The sequence below is a fragment of the Danio rerio genome, chromosome 14 (genome assembly GCF_049306965.1).
Source record: "Danio rerio strain Tuebingen ecotype United States chromosome 14, GRCz12tu, whole genome shotgun sequence".
In the NCBI taxonomy this organism is placed as follows: Eukaryota; Metazoa; Chordata; class Actinopteri; order Cypriniformes; family Danionidae; genus Danio; species Danio rerio.
The window spans coordinates 13,526,714-13,532,316 of record NC_133189.1 but is presented as its reverse complement, the minus strand read 5'-3'; the positions used below and the strand labels follow the sequence as shown (position 1 = coordinate 13,532,316).

At 37.5% G+C, this 5,603-nt stretch overlaps 1 pseudogene; it reads right to left on the bottom strand.

Moving 5' to 3' along the window:
* Nucleotides 1-381: 381 nt before the first annotated feature.
* LOC108192088 (uncharacterized) lies at nucleotides 382-3,614 on the bottom strand (annotated as a pseudogene).
* Between the last annotated feature and the right edge of the window lie 1,989 nt (nucleotides 3,615-5,603).

Here is a 5,603-nt window from a genome sequence, read left to right as displayed (position 1 = left end):
TCTGCAAATTTTTCGGAAACATTTTAGTACATCAAAAGTGTGGTTATATGATGACTTCTGACTAGCTAATCTAGCAAAAAAAAAAAAGAAACGTACTTCTTAAAATGTCACCAAAAATGCAGTATTTAAATGGAAACGGAGCCGTATAACTGCGAAAAAGTCCACTTTTTGAAAAAAAAACAAAAAAAAAACACCCCTTTCACCAGGCTGGCTATGGGCCTGGTGTGTGTGTGTGTGTGTGTGTGTATGGCGCCTGCAGCCGTACAGCTGTGCGCTAAAAAATAATAAAATGTTAATGAACAGAAAGCAAATTTATTCACAAGAAGAGATGTACAGTATTACTTAATTCTATGCATTAGCCAATACACACGCTAAATTCCACTACATTTTAGTGTGTCCACCCTTACGCTCCACCACAGCCGGAAGAACTTTAAACAATCTGTTTATGTACTTGTTGCATGCACACTTTGTAGTTGGTTTTGCTACTATTTGAATATATTCTTTGAGGGCATGACCCACATTTCAATAGGATTCATATCCAGGGATTCGGCCGGAGTCTTGACCCAGTTTATGCCCTCTGCAACAATGACTTTGCTTGCAGCAGTGTGCTTCGGGTCATTGTCCTGAAAGAAGCGGTGATGTACTCCGAAGTTTTCTCTTATGTATGGGGCAGCCGATTCTTTTGTAATTGCACTTTCAAAGAAAGATCGGTCTGTTATGCCCTCGAATATTGCAATAGGTCCCGAACCTAATCTGGATATTGCTCCCCAAACATGAACTTTTAGAGGGTGCTTTGGCTTTGCAACATGTTTTCCAGTCTTACGAAACAACATGGTGGCAAAACGATCCAAAGCCACCGTTGTTTCGTCAGTAAAAATAACATCATGAAATTACTCATTTTCATTAATCCATTTGCTTTTTTGTTGAAGACGTATTTCTTTATTTTCTGTCTCTGATCATAGGGCTATGTTGCGTTTTTCATTCCTCCATCCAAGCTTTTGTCTTAGATTTAGTCCTTTGTCATGAAATAGCTGTTTTTTTACCGAGCTTGTAGCCAGTTCGTAATTCTGGCATGTGATGGTCTATGTATGCGATAATTTCTCTGAAACCAAGTGCAAAATATTAGCAAATTTAATATTTGACAGTTTATTCTATGCTTAGAAGTGTACTTTCAGGATAGCATTATGAAGAGGTTAACTTACTTGGTTATTTTGCGAGGTTTACATTTTTGTGATGTCTTCTGATGGTGCTCAATGTTTAGCGCCAAACAACTGGGTTTTAATTATACTTTATTCTCCTCATTTTCTGTCCGTTTTATTTTAAATAATAATATGAAATAATAATATAATTGAAATATTAAAATATAATTATGCTGGTTTCTCAGCATAACCTGAGTAACCATGCTTCAGGTTTTGCCTATTACCCAACTAATCATCTATAAGTGTTAGGAAAAAAGTTAAATGTTACAATCTATTGTAATTTTTTTTTAATTGTAGCTAAATGTGTTGTTACTTAGTTAAATTTCAAGGCATTAGTGTCGCCAGAAAAATACAGCTCAAAATTTAAGGTAAAAATAAAGATTTATGTTTGGCTATCATAAGTGTTTTTCTCGTGATATTGCCCAGTTCACATTTGTAAAAACGCAGCAAATCTACTTATGCACTATATTCCTATTACATCTATAACACTGTAAACTTCAAGGCCGATCATCTTTAAAGTAAAAAGACATTTATAAAGACATTTATTGCATAATGGGATATTTCTTTTCAAAACTGCTTTTTCTTTTCAACACAGCTTTAGCGATGTCAAAATGAAAGCAAACTTTCAAAAAGGTTCTGTATTTGTCAAGTGAAGCTTAGTTTTAATACTATTATAATAAATATAATCAATTAAAATATTAATTATAGTGTAGACTATTGTGGGACTGCACAGTATTTAAAGAATTAGTTAACCAAACATCTACCATACTACAATTCACACATTACTGGCTTTTTGTGTCCTCGAGGTAAATGCTAAAAAGGGTATAATGGACCAACATTCATGACCTTAAAGGGCCATGACACCCCCCACTTTCGGTTAAAGTCTACTTCAGAATTTTTTCAAAAGATGCATAATTAATGGGCGTGGAGCTCCGCGAGCATCGGACAGGAGTGGGCGTGGCCAGCAGGGGAGAACGTGAGCGAACGAAGCTAGCTCACAAAATGAGACAAACCCGTGAGACGCATGAGTTTATAGTTTACAAAGTTAAAATGCAAAGAAATGAACAATGATTTAATGCCCTGCTACATTTGTTATTCGTAATTTCATATACACACAACCACATTTTATATAATTATAAAGATAAGTGTGTTCACATAAACCCTATAAATGAGGACTTCTCCCTCAATTCCCGTATCCAGCAGACTCAGTGCAGCAGGTCTCCTGACCTGTCTATTTTAACCATTAGCCCTGCTGGTAATCTGGAGGATTTAGGCAAACACAACAGCACAGTGATGTGTCTGAATGTGAACAAACTCCTGATAAAAGACAGCGTCCGCCATTCTCTAATTCTCGTGCCGCTTTCCCGACAAAAATGCTAGCAGCACACACACAGCTTTGCTGTATGATCGGCCCTGACAAGATCGTGGGGGAAAACATGCAACAAACCCCGTGGATCATGGAAACAAACGCATATGAGCCTTCATGAACGGCTAAATAATGTGTGCCCGTGCCGTGGGTCCGTGACGTGTCTCACAGCTCGGGCTTGACTCTGGCAGGTCTGGCAGGTCTCATAAATAATTAAGTTGCCGGCTCTTCTCATAGGATAAGAAAACTTTGCTATGAATAATAATGAGAAACCGACGCGTCATCATTGCACTTGCAGTACTGCGCTACGTCGCTGATTTTGATCCCGTCCCAAAAATCATTTTAAACCCGGAAGCTGAAATTAGCTTACAAAAGCTCAAAATTATCCAGTTTTCCCCACAATTAAAGCTGACAGGTGCTAACATTGTCTTAACTGATGCTCAACACACACAAATCTGTTAATATAAAAAAAAGTTCTCCAGGGTGTCCTGAACCTTAATCTCCAATGGAGCCTAGCAAAACGGGTCCATTAGTACATTGTAAACCGATTAATGTTGTAGTAAAATGACAAAAGCTATAACAATTTGGGCATATGCAATACAAATAAATTAAACCGTTTTAACCCATTATCATTTTACAAATCAGAATTTTTAAAATATATTTTCGGTAACACTTTATACTCATTTTATCGCGTCCTCCTCTTTCATCTCAGTCATTTCTATGTCCTCATTTTTCTTTTCCTCATTCCTCCTGCTCCTTCCCTTCTACTTCCCCTCCTTAAACTTGCCCTCATCCTCCTCCTTCTCCATCATTGTCTCCTCCATCTTCTCCTCTATTTTCATTCTCCCTTTCCTTCCATCGTCCTCTTTAATCCTTTCCTCCTCCATAATCTTGTCTTCCACCTCCTCCTTTTCAATCAGTGTCTCCTCAATTTTGTCCTCCTCTTTCTCTCTTCTCCTTCTCTTCTTGTTCTCTTTCACCCCCTCTTCTTTAATCTCCTCCTCCTTTCGATCTCCATCCTCTTTCACACTAGGCTCCCTATGAATCATTGCAGTAACTAATGGCTCATTTCCACTGACTGGTACAGTACGGTATGGTTCGGGTTCGTACGGGTTACCTTTATCAGGCTTGCGTTTCCACCACAAAGAGTACCCTTTTGATGGGCGTGGTGTATGACAAAGTTTAATTCGACGTCATGCTCCCTCGAACAAATGTCTACAGTAAAGCTGTACGGGTCGTTCACATATAAGTATAATGAGCAGCACTTCTCTCTAAACAGATGCTTTACACACATAAATACTTGTTTATAAATGTTTATTACTAACTTTTCTATAAACATGATTTGATTATAACTGCAGATCAATGACAGTGCGAAATAGGCTACTGTAACGTCTGTATTTATATAAAATAAATATATAAATGCAACATAAATGAACACATACAGCCCCTTACACTCTCTGATATATTATTAAGTACAGAAAACTACACAAAGCAAACATTTAGTACTTATTTGAGTTCAAAAACACACGCAATAGAGCCCACAGTCAGCGCAAACCTCTCATCTGTGTCTGTAATCTTCAGTAGCACATGTAAGCTCTGATAGAGAGTAATTTTGTCATTCCCAGTTCATAATAATCCAAAAGGCAAAGATAATCATGGCAGTTTGTGCATGATTCAGGTTGCTAAACAATTTTACTCCTGTGTTTTGACGGCTTCCCTTTTTTTCCACGTTTCACTCTCGCTTCACTCTCGCGCTTGTCCTTTTTTTCTGATTGGATCAGATGATGGAGACACTTCAGTAATCACACTTACGTTATTATCAACAGCTCAAAAAGTTTGTTAGATCAAATATAGAAGCGATCGCGTGTTCCCGGAAGAAAGCGAGTACCGCTCGCCTTTTAAGATGGGCTTGTAAAACAACAACAGGACACGGCAGATTTTTCATCGAGATGACGACAAGGTTTGTTTGAGCCCGGGTCATGGCTGTATATTATATGCATATAGTATTTCCATATAATGTCTCGGCTTTGTATTTGAAAAAACATGGCAGTTTCTTTGTTTACGTTCTGTGTAGCTCCACGAGCTTGTGACGGATCTCTGTAACCAATCAGCATTCAGCTGCACGTGTAGCTCCACCTTTTGGTACCCTTTCTCCCGTTTGGTACCCTTTCAGGTTCGGTACACTTTTGACAATGGAAACAGCCATAAAAGTGTACCAAACCAAACTGAACCATACCGTACCACTCAGTGGAAACGGGCCATATGATCACATGTGGCTCACTTGTTGAGTGGCACAGGAAGTCATCTGTTAAAAGAGAAATGAAGTAATAGAGTGGAGGAACTATGACGCCACTTTGTAGGCTAATCGGCTGCCAACATAAAACTGGTTCCCTCGTGAAAATCCCTATGGGGGATGTCCCCGACACTGCCTGTAGTCCCATTTAGCAACTTGATAGCAACCGTCTTTTTAAAGAAGCATAAACGATTTAAAAATTCAAGAGTGTGCTGTAACTGATGTGTTTTATGTTGTAGAACAAAACGTAAAAGTATCTTGAGTTTGTGTTAGCCACGAACCTTTTTTAAGTGATTTTAAGTGAAACCCCATTGAATAAACCCATTGACCTTGGGACAAGGGAACCTGAACTGCTAAAATGCTAACTCGTTTCCGGGTTTTTGCATACAAATTGATGTAATAGTTCCTCCACTCTATTACACATTTTACACAGTCATTAAGATGTTAAATGTGTGTAAGGGAAAGCAAGGAATACAATTTATTAATACTAAAATAGACCAATATATTGATGTGTTAAAAGAGAAATAATTGTAATTGAAAAACTTTTCCACACATTTGAAATTTACATTTATATATTTTTATAACATTTCTTATGAAAATTTACCATGGTTTAACTTCAGATAAAACAAAAAAGCAATTAAATATTCCAAAAAAACAAGAAATAAAAAGAATCTTTTTAGAATCTAAGCCATTTTTGTAGAATCTAAGCCATGATTATCATAAATGCTCCATGGTTCAACTACAT